At 36.7% G+C, this 21,843-nt stretch overlaps 1 protein-coding gene and 1 long non-coding RNA gene across 2 annotated transcripts in view; both read left to right on the top strand.

Annotated features, from left to right (window-relative positions):
* LOC127859808 (uncharacterized) overlaps window positions 1-21,843 on the top strand; it is a 436,037-nt gene that overhangs the window by 292,171 nt on the left and 122,023 nt on the right. The window lies entirely within an intron of this gene.
* LOC127859372 (uncharacterized) overlaps window positions 1-21,843 on the top strand; it is a 184,900-nt gene that overhangs the window by 87,558 nt on the left and 75,499 nt on the right. The gene's annotated exons all lie outside the window — the stretch shown is intronic.

Below are 21,843 nucleotides of genomic sequence, written 5' to 3'. Positions count from 1 at the left end.
TCCCATATCATGATACCTTTAGTATAACGGATGTTTTTTCGCAAAAAGCAAAGAAGAGGCATTTACCAATAAATTGATTAAAATGGTTAAAATAACAATAAGACATTGATATGATTGAATATAAATTTGAGACTACTAGTCGCATTTGATAAGTTAAATCCAGATGTACGTAATACAATTGAGACGGGTTATCTTTACTTGAGTTGTGTTTGAAAAATGTGATAACAACATGGAGTGAACCAGTTTGATTCCTGTTTCTGTTATCCAGCCTTTTCTAGTCACAATGCATTTTTGCCCACTGAAGGCAGGGAAAAGGAAACCGGAAGCAAAACAAATTGGGGCAAATAATTGTATTTTAAGCGGAGAAAAACATAAAATGAGAGACGATTTGGTAAAATCGGGAAACAATAATGAGTTTATTTGTACAATTTTTCTTGCGGTATGTTTATGCATGTGATATATAATTTGTCGAACTGTTTATGATGCCTAAACGTTAATGGATAGCATCGCAAAAATAGATGACGGGTGACTTTACATTTTGAGTTGCATAGGTATGTCTTCAGTAATATCAAAAAGTGATCCAAATAAGCAGTCAAACAAATTATCATATGTAACACAAGTCTTCTATAATACTGTTTTATGATGATTTGGTGACATGGTTAAGTTTTTTTTACTCGTTTACTAAGATGATGAATCATAAATCGATATTAAAGTGGTAAAGCAAAGCACGTGGTCGCATAATCTAATCGATTGTCTTATTTGGATATGTTGATTTGTGGAAGAACAACATTTGTCGAACATAAAATCGATGCATGTATGCACTTAAGAAATGATCTGCATACGACATCAACTTTGTTTTAACAGCAAAAAGAAGAAAACAAGAGGCATCATTCAAATACCGTTAACCTTGAAAAAGTCTCTTTGGTTTTTTAACGATAAATATTAAGTATGTGCATCAGAATTAGAGAAGCTAGATACTATAACTAACTATATGACGTGACCCTGGACAGTCAAGTCAAGTACGCGACACGTAGGGGTTTGCGGTCATTAAAACTTATACAACTGGATAGCAAATTAGTATATGTATATTATGTTACATTAAAAGGCGTACCATTCTTATCAGTTATTCAGCGACCATTGATCTTTAATCTATGGCCTTCTTAATAGTAACGCTATTCGCTACTGTGAAGGCAGTATGTGTTACTAGTGTACATAGCAATGGTGATGATTATGTTGTTATTGAAGACAATTTCAACGATAAAGGCGATAATTATTATGATGCCGATTATCATGATAGTTAAAATGCGGATTACGACCTCTTAAGGACGGACGCGGCAGTTTCACGCAAATAGGTGTTTACTGTAACACCGGTTGCGCAATAAGTATATGCTTTTTTGGATATTCGAATCAAAACAGGATGGAAATCAAATACGGGAATAACACCAAACAATCAAATATTATGAAGCAGAGAAAAAATAATAAACAATATATGTCCTCTAAACTGCACAATAAGAGTCAACCGTTATCCCTTAGACCACACAAACCTTTTTCATAGCGCGATTGTAACGGCAAGCTAACTCTTAATGCGTTAACATTTTCAATACATCGTAATAATTGGAGATATTCGTAGTGCAACTTAGACTTATTAAAACTAGGATAGCTTTCCTGCGCATTAATATAATTGTTATAGAATCATCATATGTTTTAAACATATCACACCAATATACTTTATTATGCATAAATTGTAATTAAAATGGTCAGGTACACTTGTTGTTCTGCTTAACAACTAATCGCAACATTTGTATAATTTATATTTCTATCACAACTACTACAGATTTCAACTGTCATGCGGTGTTGTTTGAGATCATGTATTTGATAGAATCAATGATGACTGAATGTCACGACGCTCCGATACTTATGGATAAAGTACAGTGGGTTTGAATCTTGCTCCACGTGCAACTAGACTAACGCGGATATCACTATGTTTGTTTTTTTTCGTTCGCATTTTTTATCTCTTTGACCACTTTGAGTAAAAAAAACATGTCTTGTTTAATATTTGTTAGCAACTGAATTTAAACCAGATAAACAACAAGACATTTTCAGGCTGGCCGATTGTTAAGCAATGTATTTGAAAACATAAGGGTACCGCACGTGCAACATATTTATAAAACACTCGTCACATCAGAGAAAACGAACGTTTGCCCTGCATGTAAACCATTCTACCTAAATAGTGTTGAATATTTCTTTCTATTTTATGACAAGTGGAACTAATAAAATCGCGCCACGCAACCACGTGTAGCATGCCGGAACTTGATAAGACCCGTATTTGGCCCGTATTTGTGAATGTAAAAACATCAACCTTCAACATTCTCGTATATTATGGATTATTAATCAGATATATTCGTCTAACAGTCAACAGAACAATGACTTACATAATATTGAGCAAACGGTTGTTAATCTTTGTTTTCCTATTGTTTGCTAACCATTTTGGTAGGTTTGGATAAAATCTTTGTGCGAAAAGGAAAATGATAAGTACATGAATACTTATATATTAATTTTGGGACTTTTTATGATGAAAATCAGACTTTTTTTTAATTTACCACAAAACTCGCCATCATGATATCATGAACATCATCATCATCATCAGCAGCATCATCATCATCATCAGCATCATCATCAGCATTAACATCATAATTATATTTGTATGATCGTGATTGTGCATCGACTAAAACTGATTGATTTACAAAAAAAACGTGCAATCACAATAGAAAAGTGTACCGGCACGCAGAACATATTATGGATGAAAGCAATTCATGTAGGAGTCGAGATGGCTCCGTATCGTGTACAAAAAGGGCTTGCAAATGTATAAATCACCTGTCTGCCGAAAATAAGTAAAGTTTTTGCTTAAACTGCCTATGTTTGTTTGAAACACAATGACCTTTATTTCACTTAAAGCATGTTTCGTTGGTTGCGCTGCTCACATTGCTTAAATAGCACCCTGTGTCACACACTTAACTTTATTTCCGCCTTGTTGAAAATATCAAATAAGCGTTTTATAATGGCGCCATGTTTGTTTTTTGGTTATCCAGGCACTTTCAATTTTGTATTGTCCAACAGAATGCGATAAATGTGGGCAACATATATATATTTTCTTTTTTGTGTAAGAACACCTGAACCACTAACCAAGGCTCGTGATGTAGGTTTCCTATCCATCTCTAGATAAAATTATCTGTATTCAATACTAGCCTAGCCTTCTATATATTGTTCGATGCGACATTTCCAACTTATATACATGTTCTAGTATTTTTACACGTTAAATAAATAACAATATTACAATTATCATTTGATGCAATAAAAATGGAAAAACATGCGCAATGATTAAAGTTAATGCAACACACATACACGACTATGCGTTATTGTTGATCTGGATTTGTCATACACGTTTCTTGTTTCATCTCGATGCTTTTTTTACACTAAACCGCCCTCCTTGTGGCTGGGTATGCGTCCAAACACCGTGCTGCCCAAGTGATCCGAGTGAATACCGTTAGAAAAAATAACAACAAATGGGTTATACAAGAGATGTTTAGGGAGTGTGTGTGTGTGTTCAAATTGTTCGTACACACTCGCAACATATTTAATTCTTTGGAACAAACACGCAGCAACGTCTCTAGTTCTCAGAACACTATACATGCACAATATTATATGTATATGTAGCTAGTCGAATAAGAAAGTAACGTAGTGATTTATGCTTTTTCGTGTGTTTTGCAAGATATTGAAACCCGTGTGTGACGAAAAAATAATATTCAATGGATCTTCGCTCTGAGAAAACCGCAACAAAATGCATTGCGTAAACGATCGTTAAAGATTTTAGCCTGTGCAGTCAGCAGAAGAGAAGACACACCACGCCTTTATAGAATATTTCGTAAAGAAAGTCTATTCTAAGCGAAAACCCAGAGTTGGCGGAAAGTATCGTCCCTGATTAACCTCGGTGGATTGCACAGGTTAATCTGGTACGATACTTTACGCACAAGATTTAAGCCCGGTTTTCTGTGTATCAGATCAGCTCATATGTATCAGATCGCTAATTTGATTGTCCTTTAAAATATTATAGACTCGCAAGAAAATTAAGTAAAGTGTTATGCTACTGCATTGCAAATTACGCCATATCTAATGTTTCATTTTTTACATACGTGTACACGTTTAAAGAAACTAATCACGCACATAAGAATGAGACAAAACTTTTTGAAAATCGGAACTAATAGACAGCACTTCGATTTATATAAATAAACGTTTGGTTCTTTTTTGTCGTGTTTTTTTTTCAATTCGGGAATACAAACAGTTGATCCGGACTAAATCTGCATGTTGATTACTGTATATCAACCCCGTATACTTGAATATCATTCCGCTCATACCCATGTGGCTTTTCGATAATGCACGAAAGTCAATTTGTTTTTTAATAAAAATGTACATGTATTTAAGTGTATTGATTGTAACGTAATACATATACTGAGGTGGTTTAAAACGTCAATTCACTGTTTTAAAACAATCAAAAACAATTGTAAAAAGTATGTAATGTTACATAACGTCATTTTTTTGACGTCATGTTGTCATTTTTGCAGCGAAAATGCTCCAGTTTAACTATTTTAAAATGTAAATAAACATTAGAACGGTTGAAAAGCATTTAAAACAAGAAAATGTGTTGGATTTCAGATGATTATTTATTTTTTTCACTCGTGATCATAGAAAATATGTATTCCCGCTCTTGGCTGGGCGACACATGAAACTATTGTTCTGATCACTCGTGAATAACAATCGATAATCTACCGCAAACAACATTGGAAACAATGGTTTACGGTAATAACATTAACATAATACATACGTTGTCGTTCATCTATGTTTATGCAAAACAATTATGTAAGAGATTATAGAAGTCGGTTTTAGGGAAAGGTAACACTGTGATTAACAGAGCAAGCAGCATTTACTGTTAGTCGTTAAGATAACGCTAATTAAGTTCATTATGTTTTGTCAGCAATTTCAATTCTTGGTGACAACCAAAAGATAAATCCAAATATAAAAATAATTATTTTAATATTCGCCTAATTGTATTCAGTTGATATTCACTTGGACACCGTTCTAGAGGTTTCAATCGACAACCATACTGATAAGTTCATCTGGGAACATAACAACAATACTAATTGGCAAAATATATATAATTAAGGTGGTACCTCAATTGAATACATTCTTACGAGAAGAATTCGTATGTAAACCACATCGTCAGAGAAGCTCGATAATAAGTATTAAGTAATTACAAAATATGTATTTAGTTGGAACCCCTTAAAACACAAATATGTTGCTTTCGCAATATTTATTAGGAATCTGCTTACTCTTAAACACGGATTTTAAGTGATTCAAACGTACATTAATGAAGCTTATTCCGTCCATGTCTGTTCTAATTCATTTTTTTTATCCTTTCTTATTAGTGCAATTAATAACGTATAACGATTTTAATTTAAATCGCTCGGGTCGTAAAAAAAGCAATTCCTCGATAACATTGTGTAATATCGTGTAATACGATAGCCATGGGGGATCTTGGAATACAGAAACACACATTAACTCGTGCGAAACAACTAATCGGACCAACACAGCCAGGTAATATGCGCTATTAAATATTAACCACAGAAACCCTTCGATAAGGAATTGTGTTAAAGCTTTTACTGTTTTTTAAAATAGATTAAAAATTCAATTAATGCTTCTCGCCACCTTTTTACGTAAGGTTCAGACATTGTCGTGAAATTCACGAGTTTTATGTTTCATTTTATTTCTGTAGTCAAATGTATATGTAATTGCATTTATACTTAAATGAACTTTGAGGAAATGCCACATACTAACTGTCCATAAGTTCTTAACAATACAGTGGCGAAGGTGGCGCATACTGACTGTCCATAAGTTCTTAACAATACAGTGGCGCAGGTGGCGCATACTGACTTTCCATAAGTTCTTACCAATACAGTGGCGCAGGTGGCGCATTCTGACTTTCCATAAGTTCTTAACAATACAGTGGCGCAGGTGGCGCATACTGACTTTCCATGAATTCTTAACAGTACTGTGGCGCACAGGGGGCCGACAGTGTTTGAATATTAGAGTTTTTACCAAGAGTTCCACCTAGAGACTGTTTGGAATATATCTATAGTTCTTAAACCTTTTGACTTGTGATTCAAATTGGATATAAACTTCAAATAATAAACTAGATACTTGAACTTGAGTGAATGTGATGTTTGTTGGAATGTATTATTGAATTAATTGCCTTGGTTATTTGTTTAGGCTTGGATAAAAATGAAAGTAAAGAAACTTTCTGAGTATTGAGTTGTAGGATATAAAGGAACTAACAACTCTCAAATTATATAAAATCTAAATAAATTATAATGTGGTAAAATTTACAAAAATACAGTCCTCAACAACAACAAAATAATGATTCGCCACATTATTTGGTCCCGCGAACCGGAAATGAGCTTGTGAAAGGAAACCAGCTGGATAAAAAGGGAATTACAGTGAAAAAAGTCAATACACAAGGAATCAAAGTTTGAATGTTCATCACTGAAAAAAGAAATTGCAAACTGAAATTTGACGTTTGTCAGCACAACCAGAAAAATAAGTGTAAGTAAAAAAGTGAAAAGAAGAAAAAGTGATTGTGTTAATTCTTGCGGCCAGTGGATTCACACAGATTACTGCCTTGTGATTGATTTATTTTATTCGTTGTATAATAATCAGAATATACAAAATGTCTGCACTTGCATCCATCAAGGGTTGAGAATCCGATATAGAAATAACATCCAAACAGCAATCTCAGAGGGTAGAGAATAAATGCAGATGGATTTAGAGAGTGTTGATGTGTACACCTTTGTGTTCAAAACAGATAAGTGTTTGGAAAAAATAAAGAACAAATTGGACAAGTTGGAGGTTCAATCAGAGAAACTTCCAAAAGTAACAGAGGAAGTAAAAGTGTGCAACAACTCATAGATGATGATGGTGACCAGTGCGATCAAGCTATGGAATGGACTTAAAACATTTTAAAGATAATATTAATTCAAAAAGAGTAAAGGAAGAAAATATTAATGTTAAATTAGATGAAATGCTTGACATGATGCAACAAGAAATGCAGAGTTTGAGTATGAAAAGATGCAACACCAAAAAAAACAAGAACAAGCACAACAGTAAAAAAAGAATGCCATGTGAACCTACCAAAATTGGATATGGTGTCATTTCACGGGGACAAGCTCAATTGGACTGAGTTTTGGGACTCGTTTGAGACTGTTGTGCACTGTAGTGCACCAAAACAAGCGCCTTTCAAATGTGGAAACATGCACATATCCAAACAATTTGCACTACAACAAAATGATGAACCTTCATAATGCAAACAACAGTGTTCAGAGTCTAAGACTCTTCTTGGATCACATAGAAAAACATCTCAGAAGTTTGGAAGTACTCAAACAAAATGTTGACCAGGATATATTTGTGTGTATAATAAGGTCAAAGCTGCCACAAGACGATATACTACAGCTTGAACTCCTTTATGGCACGTAAGGAAAGTGGCCAGTTTCTTCCTTGAAAGACTGCAAGGATACATCACAGCACGTGAAAAGTCTGAGAAGGAAAACATAGCAGGGAGTAAAATTGAAACATTAAAAAATAGAACACAATTAAAATATGCTTCAAATAGTGGTGATTTTGTGCAAAACAAGTTTTAAAAGAGGGTCTTATGGTGAACACAAGACCAGTGAACAACTACAAACAAAGCCAAACTGTAAAACAAAGGGAAAAAAGGTATTCAAATTTGTATCGCTACTGCAGTCAAAAACACTGGAGCGATGAGTGTAGAAAGTACAAAACACGTGCTGATAGAAAAAATCCTAACAGACAGTTGTCACAAGTGCTTAAAATCTGGACATAAAACACAGGACTGTTACTCCAATAAGATGTGTGTTTATTGTGGAATAAGAAATGACCATCACATAAACCTCTGTCTCAAAAGGTTCCAAACAATTCAGACAAGTGTTCACATGACTGAGGACGTAACAAACACAGATGATGAAACGCAGCCAACAAGCATGGGCTCCATACAAGAAAATGCTCTCATGTCATCTGGGGAGATGGTATTAATGCAGACGGAAACTACAACTATTAAAAACGATGACAAGACTCAGACTGTTAGACTCCTCCTATACTATGGGTCTCAGCGTTCATATGTATCTGAAAAAATGGCAAAGAAACTGGGATTAAAAGCTAAAAAAGAAGAGGAGATAAGAGTAATGACAGTTGGTTCTTCAAAATAAAAAACTAAAGTGTCCTCTGTAAGGCTTGGTCTCAGAAATGGAAATACAGTGGAAATAGCGGTGAACATAGTGTCTGTGATCAGTGGACAAATAGAAAGAAAACCTATCTAACGTGTGTCAGCTGATGTGAAAAGTATTATGGACTCTGTTGACATGGCTGACACAATTGCTCATGAGCGAGAGACATGTTGTGTAGAATTACTGATAGGGAACGATTACTATCTGGATCTTGTCTCAACACAAAAAAATGAACTTCAGCCTGGACTATATTTGCTGAGCTCTAAGTTTGGCAGGATTTTGAGTGGTCGCACTGTTGATACTGAAACAACAAAAAACAGTGTCGATATGTTTGTAATGAGTCATGGAAATGCCCTGTCAGAGTGCAGTTCGTGTACAAGCCTTGATCAGTCATTTAAATCTCAAATTGACATTGAGGACTTTTGGAACATTGAATCCATAATTATCACAGACAGCCCAAATGCATTAGATGACGAAAAAGACATGAAAACGTTCAAAGAGACAGTGCAATTCAGGGATGGCAGAAACAAAGTGACATGGCTTTGGAAAGATGAAAATCTTAATCTATCTACAAAAAGGCAGTTAGCATATGGTCGTTTGAAATAATCAATGTCAAGAATGAAGAATGATCCAAAAATGCTAGAAAGATATGACAATGTGATACAAGAGCAACTACAAAATGGAATTGTTGAGAAAATTGATGATGAACCAAACCGGAATTTGAAACACTACATACCACGCCATGCTGTAATTACGCCTGATAAGTCAACTACAAAGCTGCGCATTGTATATGACGCATCAGCAAAAACATGCAAAACCAGCCAAAGTCTGAATGACTGCCTGTACAGAGGTCCTGTACTGCTGAATGATCTCTGTGGAATTATGCTGAGATTCGGACTGCATGAAACTGCTATGGTAGCTGACATAGAAAAAGCATTTTTGCAGATAGAGCTACAACAAAAGGATAGAGATGTAACAAGATTCCTGTGGCTAAAGGATTACACAAAGAATGTTCATGCTCACAGAATATAGATTTTGCATGGTTCTGTTTGGAGTGGTTTCAAGCCCATTTCTCCTTGGCGCCACAATTAAACATAATATTGACATCCACAAAGACAAGGACATGGTTAGCAATCTGAAAAGGAACATTTATATTGACAATTTGGTCACAGGTACCAATGCATTACCAGAATCAATGTTGTTGTATACAAACGCAAACTCATTGTTCAACAAAGCAGCAATGAATTTACGGGAATGGATCTCTAATGACAACGAAGTAAATTCACTTATACCACAAGAAGACAGAGCAAAGTTCAATCAAATCAAAGTGTTAGGGCACTTATGGATTATTGACACATACAGTATATCAGTGAAGTCCCCAATGAAACAAAGCGTAAGTGTAGAAACAACAAGGACTGTCTTACAAACTATGGCTTCTGTCTATGATCCTCTGGGACTGTTTTCTCCAGTGGTCCTCAGGGGCAAACATCTCATCAAATTTGTGGAAGAAAAAAATAAATTGGGATAAAAAAGTGATGAAATTGATGAACATGAATGGTCAAACATAAAAAAGGATTTGTCACAACTACAAAATCAAGAAATCAAAAGATGTGTTACCATTACAACAAGCAAAGGGAAGATAACAACAAATTTGGTGTGTTATTGTGATGCTTCAGAAAAGGCTTATGCATGTTGCATTTACCTTCAACAACGATCACAGAACATGTACAAAGTTGAGTTGATCTTTCCAAACTCAAGATTAGCTCCCTTTAAGTACTGACAATTCTAAAATTGGAAAAAACTAGCCGTGCTTATAGGATCAAGATCCGTTCAATTCGTCAAAAGCCAACTGGATATTCCATTGAGCAACATATTCATTTTCACAGATTTAAAGTGTGTCTTACATTAGATATTTTCTGTCAAGAATTTACCCACGTTAATTAAAAATCGTGTCACTGAGATCAAAAATCATAAAGACATAATATTTGGATATGTTCCAACAAAAAGCAATCCAGCTCACATTGTCTCATGAGGTACAAACCTGGATAATCTCAACAAGTGAAACCTGTGGTGGCATGGGCCATCATTTCTACAAAAGGATGTGTCATGCTGGCCTTTAGTGGACACTCCAAGACCTACTGAAAGCAGTACCAAAGACTGTGATCACAGCAAATGCTTGTTGACAGCTGAAAATGAAAACAAAAGCCGAGAAATTGATGAAGTGAAAACCCCATTTGGCATTAAATTAGAAAGATATTCGTCATTCACCAATGTACTTCGATTGAAAGCTTATTGTATGAGAATTGCAAACAGATTATGTGGGTAAAAACCAACAAGTGATTACTTTACATCAAGTGAAAAGCTATGCTCTTCAAAAATGTGGCTTCAATATGTGCAGAACAGTGCATTTCAAGATGTAAAAGGAAATTTAACTAGAAACAAATCAAACAATCTGATTCAACAACTAGGATTATTCCTAGACAATGATGGATTTATAAGGTGCAAAGGTCGCGTGGATAATTTTGACTTGAGTTTTGGAGCAAAGTGTCCAGTGTTGCTCCCAAAGCATGGATTATACACAGAAATGTGGTGCAAAAGCACATAGTGAAATTCCTCACAGTGGAGTTTGACAAACACTGAGCAAGGTAAAAAATATTTACTGGATTACTCATTGAAGATCAGTGATAAAGTCAGTGCTTAAAAAGTGTAAATTGTGCCGCAAACGTGGAGGTGGGCCATACAAATGGCCAAACATGCCCCCTCTACCCAAATACAGAGTAAATGAGGCCAAACCATTCACAGTGACAGGTCTGGATTATTTGGGTCTAGTGTACATCAAAACACAAAAAGAATCTCCATAGGTTTGGATATGTCTGTTCACATGCACAGTGACACGTGATGTACACCTGGAAATAGTTAATGATTTGACCAGTGAGGAATTGCTTTTAGCATTCAGAAGGTTCATTTCACAATATGGACTACCGAGAGAGATAATCAATGATAATGCCTTGCAGTTTAAAGCAGCAGACACACTTATATCCAATGTGTTGAAGAAAGTGCTTCATTGTGAAGATGTACAAGATTTAGCAGCCAGCAAAGGAATTCAGTGGAATTTTATAGTGGAGCTAGCTCCCTGTAAGGGAGGGATGTATGAAAGGCTAGTTGGATTAGTGAAGCGCAGTTTAAGAAAAACAGTTGGCAAAAAGCAGATTACGAATTCAACTTCAAACTCTTGTGAAGGAAATAGAAACCGTGATTAACTCAAGACCATTAGTCTATGTAGGAGATGATATCAATTTAACACCATTACAATTGATATCACCCTATAAACAACAAAGTGCTAACTTCGCAACAGATGAAGATACCAGTTAAGAAAAATACTGCCCAACACAAAGAGACACAACTTTTGAGTATGTAGAAAAAAGGTCAACACATGATAAATTTATTCTGGAAGTTGTGGCATGATGCATATTTGCTAAATTTAAGATAAAGATATCAAGTAAAGTTAAAATCTCTTTTTTTTTTATTCAATATAATACATACAATGTATACATGAATATATACAACATAGTGATTGTACAAAGCAATAAAGTTCAGACATGTTATACAAGATATGCTAATATGTATTTTTTTAAAGAGAAAAGAAAAAAATAATAGAAGAATTGTTATGAAAAATGATGAGTTGTATAAAGTCGGAAGAAAGCATACTGGACTTGTGTGTTTCGTTGTATATTCAAAATGATCTTATAAGATTGAAAAAAAAAACATACAAAAATATTTTAGAAAGATAAACTTACATTAGAGTGAAATGTATATAAGTGGACAAACATCATGAGAATTTAATCCGATTCCATTTTTGTTCAAAGTTTTGTAATGTGTCATTACTGAGGGCTATTTCTTTCTCAATCTGGACTTTAAGTTTGAGACTATGGATAAAACAATTAAAATTTGGTACTTGTTTTTTGAACTTCATGTTAAAGATGAACAATTTCATCATTATAAGAATAAAATTCACAATATTATTACAATCTTTTGATTTCAATGAGTAAATTCCGAAACTTACATTTAAGAAAGATAGTTTAACGTTTAGTTGCTGTTGTTCAAGAAAAGATGTTAATTGATTCCAAATAGGCTGGATGTGTTTGCACTCCCAAAACAGGTGTTCTACAGTTTCGATGTTTTCACTGCAGAAGTCACACAGATTTGAATTAGATAATTTGCATTTAAAGAGATATTTATTTGTAGCTATAAGTTAAAAGTTAAAATCTCAGCGTATTCAGTCACAAGAAGGACCCAAGAAAGGTGATGTAGTGCTTGTGAAGGATGACCTTCCACGTGGCTGCTGGCGACTTGGACAGATTATTCAAACAAGTTCTGATAGAAACCAAAGATCAGCAAAAGTATAATAGGCCTCCAAAACAATTGTTGGCCGGTCACTTAATCTCTTATATCGCGTTGAAGCATCATCTTCAAATGACATTACGAGTGATAACAATAACAGAAATGACAACAGAATCAACCAAAGTGGTAGCAGCTACAAAAGTGTTGACAAGAAAAGTGATGACACTCTGCAAATACAGAGATCTCGTCCAGTGAGGAGGGCTGCTGAAAGTGCAAAAGAGAAATTTGAGTCATGGTTGTCATGATAAAACAAAATTAATGTACCTATAAATGCATGTAGTTAAAATACAACAACAACAATAACAAGCAACAGCCTTTCACACCAGACTCGGCAATGATTAACAAGTGTTTTTGTGCAAAACCTGCCACAGAAACACACTATTCCATCCCTACCAGAATTACAAGATGTCAAGTGTGAATATGTGATAACATCATTGCTATCTAATGTGACCATAAACAGATTCAGTATTATTATTTCTAAGTGCATAATTGGTATGTGTGTGTGTGTTATGCTTGATGTTAATATGCCACAAGATATATTTTTAGTGAATTCAATTAATTAAAAGGATATAATGTGAAAGATTCTCATATAAGTTCATTGAAGAGTTTTGGATTATAACTATGTGATAACTATGAATTATATTTCCATTTTGATGTAAAGCATTTTTATGATTTATCATTTTTTTTCTTTTCCTGTTTTTGGGAATTTCGTGTAATTCGCGAGTTTTATGTTTCATTTTATTTCTGTAGTCAAATGTATATGTAATTGCATTTGTACTAACATGAACTTTGAGGAAGTTGCGCATTCTGACTTTCCATAAGTTTTATAAGTTTTTAACAATACAGTGGCGCAGGTGGCGCATACTGACTTTCCAGGAGTTCTTACCAATACAGTGGCGAAGGTGGCGCATTCTGACTTTCCATAAGTTCTTAACAGTACTGTGGCGCAGATTTGATCTTTTTGGCGCAATAGCTTTTGAATAACAATAGCCAGTTAGGCACCAATAACTTTAAGGGAGGGACTGTGCGCCAACTTGACTACGATTGGTCAATATTGACATTCTGATTGACAGGATTGGATGTTATATAAGGGGCCGACAGTGTTTGAACATTAGAGTTTCTACCAAGAGTTCCACCTAGAGACTGTTTAGATTACATATATAGTGCTTAAACCTTTTGACTTGTGATTCAATTTGGATATTAACTTCAAATAATAAATTAAATACTTGAACCTGTGTGAATGTGGTGTTTGTTGAAAATTGTTATTGAATTATTTGCCTTGGTTATTTTTTTAGGCTTGGAGAAAAATAAAAGTAAAGAAACTTACTGAGTATTGAGTTGTAACTTTAGGAAATAAAGGAACTAGGAACTCTCAAATTATATCAAAACATAATAAATTCTAATGTGGTGAAATTGACAAAAAAAATTCAGTCCTCAACACAAAATTAAGAAATTGTTCGCTACATACATCATGACTTTTTTTAAATCTGATATACGTACCTGAATACTGTGTACGCTACCGGCTTGATTCCAACAATTAAATAACGTAAATTGTCCTTGAATTTTTTTTTCAAACGTTTCGTGTAAAACCTGATTTGATACGGTTGTCTCAATTCTTGGCAGTACTAAGGATATTTCTTCTTCTATAGTTATTCTTCGCATAAAGGTGTAAGGATATTGAAAAGATATTCAGTCTGATTGTAATACTTTTCTGTACATAACGTTTTCTTAATAATTCATGTAATTGCCCAAAATAATTATCTCCAAAGGATACAACGTTGTTTTTTAAATGTTTCCCGAATGCGATGTTTACAGAGTTATTACTCTTTGTTTAACATTACATATACAAGCTTCTGGGCGCAACTTCTTCTAAACATTGAATGCGATATTTGCATAAGTGCTTGTCATAAGGTTTTTTTTTCGTTTGTTGTAAATTACATTTAAAAACTCTAGTTCGCAACTTCGCTTTTGTATTGGGTACGATTGTCGTCAAACTTTTAAAATAAGTATCCCCAAGCGTTACTGAGCGTATCGCCAAAGTTTTGCGATTCGTTAATTGGTTACTGGCCTTTCATTAAAATAACATAAACAAATAATGTACCTTTGGCAGGGGGATTCCCTGTCTTTAAAAGCTTCTAGTTCTTACATCAAAAGCTCACGCGCTTTTTTGTATTACATATTGATATGTTGTAGTTTTTTGTTCTTTACGTTTTGTTATTCATTTAAACAGTTTTAACTCCCAAGTCTTTGCATCGGCCGGTATAACGCGGTGAACCCAGTTTTTAATGATAGTTTTATGTTCCAGTTGTGTTGTATGTATCGTCCATTTTTGTACAGACATTGGTAACTTGCATAACATAATGTAATAACGGATTTTAAAGCCTCTATAACGCTCAAAATCAACAGAAATTTCGTTAAATATTTCGTAAAATAAAGTTTAGAAATAAAACAATCCTTATAGCAATAGCAAAACTTTCAGAACTTGATATGGTCTGGTAACATAAATTTAATACAAAGCAAAATGCTTGTTTTTTTTTTGTTTGTGGTACAATATATTCAACACATGTTCATTTCCCATTTTAGTGTTCGCGTATCGTATGAATTGATATCGTTGCGGGAAATTAATATTTAATAAAAAATAGCATTATATATCTTGTTAAATCTGTGTTACCAGAACACATTTAGCGTTGACATTTTATCCATTGCTATAAGGAACACTGATTGTCTATGTGTTAACATGGGGAAGGAGAAACAGCAGCAGAACAAAGCATCCGCTAACAGGTGAGCACTAAAGTGACATCTTTTTTTACCTGAATTGACTGAATGCGGCCGGGGTCCTGTAGCTTGCGAAAAATCGTGTAGTAAGACTGTTTTTGTTTGCTTGTTTGCTTATAAATACTTTAAAATTAAGTAATGTGCGGACAGAACAGACTATTCTGGGATGACACTTTACACACATGCATTAAAACCCCTTTTCACATATCAAGACTCATTTCCTTTGTGCAGGTACTCTGCACTCAGCAACCCTGAGGAGGACTCTAGTCGTCGTATGGGAGGTAGCAGTCGTGCTCGAGGGGACTCCAGGGGGAGCCGCGGAGGCTTCGGTCGACCCAACCTCAGTATGCAGCTGTCACAGGAGCAGGAGCGCGAGAAGGCTGTAGCTGCTACCAAGTAAGGGAGCGTTGCTACGATAACGTGTTAACATTATTAGGATTTGACTTACTATTATCAGCTATGAAGACCAAAAATTGAAACCAACAAACTAAAACACATCTGTAGATGATGATTATTCTTGGTCGGATTTCTGTGTTGACATAATGAATTCCTCGTTTCTGATACAGATGAACAGCATTGTTGAGTTCCCAGGGAAAGTGATGTTGCGAATAGTCTTTGTCAGAGAGAGATTCATTTTAGCACTCCTTTAATATTGTTCTGGTGTTATCGATGTTTAAAAAGCCTTTAATAAAGGATTCATCAATTCAATGTTTTGACCCTCTGTAAAATGTCCTAACTTCCCAAAATGTTCCTTTGTCCTGAATGGAAATTTCCTTATTTCCAGAATAAAATGTATAAATTACGCATTTGAATATTATCATTTGAATGTTATGATATTCCTAATTAGTACCCTACCGGTTTCACCGAAGGGGACTTATGGTTTGCGCTCCGTCTGTCAGTCCGTCCGTCACACTTTTTTGGATCCTAAGATAACTTCTTAATATTGTTTCATAGAACATGGATAGATGTCAATATGAACAATATGCACGTCTTTTCATTTCGTTCCTACGTCAAAAATTATGGTTGCTATGGAAACAAATAGACTAGAAATAATGCTAAAATGGTGGTTTTCTGGATCCTGCGATAACTTTAAAAGTTCTTAATATTTTTTCATGAAACTTGAAACATGGATAGATGGCAATATGGACATTATGCACGTCATTTCATTTTGTTCCTACGTCAAAAATTCTGGTTGCTATTGCAACAAATATATATATAAATATTCTGAAAATGGTGGAATTTCTGACAATGGTGGAGCCGGTAGGGGACTTATATTGCTTGACAATAGTCTTGTTTAATGCTGTGATTGAGTATTCTGATGCATGCATTGCTAGTTCCGGGCCGATATTGACAAAGCTCCTTAGGGAAAACTTTAGGGATAATTTCAGGTCAAGTTATTTTGCAAGAAATCTGATGTGTTCTGCTTGCCAAAAAAGGTCACTGAATTTATATTCGCATGTTTAAAACATGAACATATTCAAATATCTATAATTCATGCAGCAAGATACTTATGGAACCTTAGGAACTTCCTTTCCCTAAGGAGTTTTGTAAAAACGGGCCAAGATACTTAAAAGCTCACATTTTCCGTTATGTGACCTGTCTGCTCTCCGTTACCAGGGCAATTGTAGCCAACCAGCACCAGGACGAGTATGTGAGCCGAGATGGGCGGGGCAGGGGTAGAGGCTCCTCCGCCAAGCTACGCCCTATCACAGTAACGCCCCCGCCTGCTGTCGTCCCTAGCAACAACGCCAAGGTGCTCCCACGGGATGAGATGGAGAAGAAGACGAAGGATATACTTGACGAGTACTTCCAGATTCATGATGTCAAGGTGAGGGTTAGGTTGGGTAATGCATGGGCGTTGTCATCCCAGATAAGCCTGTGCAGTCTTCACAGGCTAATCAGTGACAACACTTTCAGCCTAAACTATATTTGTATTTCTATTATTTTAATCTTGTTGAGTCCGTCCAGATTCACAATGTGAAGGTGTGGGCTAGATTGTGTTAACTTGTATGACACTGTCATTGCCCCAATCCACAAATATCCTTCTTTTCTGTAGTTTCTGCTATTCCTATAGATTCAGCCAAACCCATTATTAATGTATGACATTTCTCAGGTTAATTTATTAGTTAATTATGAACATGGAGAAAAATATTAAGGCGTTCTTTGCCAGAACATCCAGATACACTATGTAAAGGTGAGAGAATGGTTGTGGCCTATCACTAAAGACATTATTTATTCTGCACTATTTAAGCCAGTTGGCTGGCCAATGTTCTGTCAGACAATGACATAGGGTGCATACATCAACACTTGATTAGGAGCATTTGTTGCAATCACAACTCGACTGTGATAGTCAGCTACTGACTCGACACCTGGTTAACTTTAACCTAAATATTCTTCTTTTCTTAAGTTTAAAGGTTAGGGCAAGTTGTGTTAACCCCTTAACACACTGACACACAATTTGATGACGCATTTGTAGTCTCTTAGAAAATCAAATTTAATATTAAAACTTTATTTCTAGATTCATTTTTTATTGGCTTCATTCAGCCATCAGCCCAAATATTGTAATTTATGAGAAAAATGAGTTCTCTGTATTTGTAACTTTTTGTAACTTCCTGCATAGAAGGCTGCATTAAGCAGTTACGGGGTGTGTCTGTCCATGGGTGCAAAACTGTCCTGCCAAAGGCATAACTTTGTGATATATATTAGGGACTAAGGCAAGTGGATTTCTTTGTTGATGCTTCACTTCCACTTAACCCTTCCCCTCATAAGAAGCAAAGTGAAAATGGCATTTACAACCGGCATCAAACCAGAACAACCTGCCAGTAACTCACAGTCTGTTTAGTTTTCATGCTTTTTTCTGCTCATCAGTATGTAAGGCTTGGAACTGAAGCCTTTAAAACTGGAATCTGGTAAGAAAGGAATTAAAATGAATGTAACTTTCTATGGGACTGCAAATGTGTCAAAATAAGTATCTCAGGGGTTAAGGATTAATCCTGCCTAATATGTCCAGGTCATAATGTTTTTCACCCACGATTTTGGCATGAAACTTGATAAGTATTCTACAATGAATTGGATGATGAGTTTTTGGTTTGTGTTTACTCGCAGGAGGCACAGGATCCACACCAGGCACGCCAGCCTCACCAGCCACGCCAGCTACACAAGGTCAGGCCGCCTTAACACTAGCCACGCCTGCTATACAAGGTCAGGCCGCCTCAACACCAGCCACGACAGCTACACAAGGTCAGGCCGCCTCAACACCAGCCACACAAATCAGGCCGCCTCAACACCAGCCACGTCAGCTTCACAAGGTCAGGACGCCTCAACACCAGCCACGCCAGCTACAAGAATCAGGCCACCTCAATACCAGCCATGCCAGACACAACAGCCACGCCAGCTTCACAATGTCAGGCCGCCTCAACACCAGTCATGCCATCTACACAAGGTCAGGCCGCCTCAACACCAGCCACACCAGCTACACAAGTTCAGGCCACCTCAACACCAGCCACGCCAGCTACACAAGGTCAGGCCGCCTCAACACCAGCCACGCCAGCTACACAAGGTCAGGCCGCCTCAACACCAGGCACGCCAGCTACACAAGGTCAGGCCACCTCAACACCAGCCACGCCAGCTACACAAGGTCAGGCCGCCTCAACACCAGCCACGCCAGCTACAAGGGTCAGGCCACCTCAACACCAGCCATGCCAGACACAACAGCCACGCCAGCTTCACAAGGTCAGGCCCCCTCCAGCCCATCAAGCTAGGCTAGCCTCTTTCAAGAAAAGGAAATAGACCTGTCAGAAGATCTGTAACCACAATCGCCTCGTAGATCCCCGCGTAGGCATGACAACAAACCAGAGTACGCAGGACTAGACGTTACCCACGGCAGGAGGCGAGTCACCGGAAAAAAGGTTAAAGTCCCACCCCAAGCCTGTCCCCAGTCCAACAGTCGCCCCAAAACCAACTGCCGTTGGGTGAAACCGTACCATTGGGAAGCCCTGCTATCTCTGAGCAGTCTGTCTATTGGACTCCCCAGCAGCCTGAGGTTTTGGCACCTCAGCGTTTGTCTTGGGATGCACTGCGTGCGGGTCAAGTCGCATGTTTGCAAAAACGCATCAAGGAAATGGAGACAAAAGCGTGTTCCAAGGAGACGGAGGCTCAGAGATGGAAAGCAAACTACGACAACATGCATAGCCTGTTTGTCAAGACCATGAGAAGAATGGATGGGTTTATTAGCGAAGTGAAGAAAGGTGCTTTAATTTGGGAGATGTTTGGATAATTGGTGACTCCATAACACAATTGGTCAGGCAGAGAGCAAAGATGCGGGCTAGCCTACAACATCGCTTAGTGGGGGATCAGCGGCTTGAGGTGGTCGGGCTTCTGGAAATCAATTGAGGTAGAGGTCCTTTTATGCAAAGCTCCTACACTTATTTACATACACCTCGGAGGTAATGATTTGAAAGTCGTTTCGTCAGCCGTAGTCTGCTGCGAAATTGCGTCTGAAATAAGATACCTTCGAGATGCCTTTCCTCAGACAACATTGATATGAATAGATTTGGTCGGGCCTCTGGTCACACAAGTTTGGCCCGATAGCTGTTCTACACAAGTCTGGCCCTAGTGATGTCCTCACAATAGATATAACACTTGACACCCTGGTTTTTTTCTGGCCCATAGGGGTTCATCTGTCCGACATTAGTTTGGAAATGTATAAGATGCATTTAAAGACAATATATCAAATTATCAGCAAATAATTTATAGTTCATCTTTAATAGGAAGCCATAATTTGGGGACAAATTGCATTAATTGTGGGGTAAAATTCTGTCTGGGCAAATTTTTTTAACTTGTTGCAACACTTACTGACGTCCAATGAGATCTCGCGTCTGTTGTTTAAGCGACTACATTTTGCACGGCTGAGCCATTTACGTAAGTACTACTCCGGGCGAGGTACAGATCTATAATGGTTTTGTAATTAATGCTTTAGGGGCCATCCATCAAGTATGTCACGCTCCGAGTGGGGAAGAGGGTGTAAGAAAGTGTGATAGTTTGTGAAATGGGGGATGGGGGGTCAGGCCATGTGTGATGTCACGCATTTATTTATAAAAAAAGAGCTGTCACCATAGGATGACATATGCCACCTATAAACGCTTTGGTAGAAGTTATGAGCATTTTTCAAAACTTAAACGCAGATTTCGAAACCTTAACGCGAACCATTTGTTCAAGGTCAAGGTCACAGGGATGAAAATTTGTGTGCGTATGGAAAGGCCTCGTCTATATACACATGCATACCAAATATGAATGTTATATCTCAAGGGACATAGAAGTTATGAGCATTTTTCGAAACTTAAACGCAGATTTCGAAACCTAAACGCGGACCCTAAGTTCAAGGTCAAGGTCACAGGGGCAAAATTGTTGTGCGTATGAGAAGGCTTCGTCCATATACACATGCCTACCAAATATGAAGGTTATATCTCAAGGGACATAGAAGTCATGCGCACTTTTCGAAACTTAAACGCAGATTTCGAAACCTAAACGCGGACCCGAAGTTCAAGCTCGAGGTCACAGGGGGGAAAATTTCTGTGCGTATGGAAAGGCCTTGTCTATATACTTATGCATACCAAATATGAAGGTTATATTTTAAGGGACATAGAAGTAATGAGCATTTTTCGAAACTTAAACGCAAATTTCGAAACCTAAACGCGAACCCTAAGTTCAAGGTCAAGGTACAGGGGTAAAAATTTGTGTGCGTATGGAAAGGCCTCGTCCATATACACATGCATACCAAATATGAAGGTTATATCTCAAGGGACATAGAAGTTTTTAGCATTTTTCGAAACTTAACGCAAAGTGTGACGGAAAGACAGACGGACGGACAGTCCGATCACTATATGCCCCCTTTTCTTCGAAAGGGGGCATAGAAATAACTTAAGTTGAAATATTGCGCAATATTTTTTCTTATCTCCGCCATTTTTTTTAACATAAGATTTCACTTAAGTTAAGTTCTGGTAGCTTCATAAACTTCATAAATTTATTTACTATGTGTTATTTTTCGTATATATTTAAAGTTAAGTTAACTTCCTTAACACATTTATGTGCAAACCAATTCTTTGAAGTTTGCAGCTTGTACTAAGAGACCAATAAAGTACCGTATTGAAACATGGTGAGAAGGGTGTAATCTCCAAGACCCGCCCCGACTATAACTTGTTGAATTGTAATAAGTTAAAATTACCATTCTGGTAAAAATACACTGACAAAAGGTTACACGTGATCTAATTGCTAACTCAGATAATCCTTAGGTACAAACAACGTTTCACTGTTATATGAA

The sequence above is a fragment of the Dreissena polymorpha genome, chromosome 15 (genome assembly GCF_020536995.1).
Source record: "Dreissena polymorpha isolate Duluth1 chromosome 15, UMN_Dpol_1.0, whole genome shotgun sequence".
NCBI classification, from domain to species: domain Eukaryota; kingdom Metazoa; phylum Mollusca; class Bivalvia; order Myida; family Dreissenidae; genus Dreissena; species Dreissena polymorpha.
The sequence above is the reverse complement of the archived record's forward strand: the minus strand, read 5'-3'. Positions and strand labels throughout refer to the sequence as shown.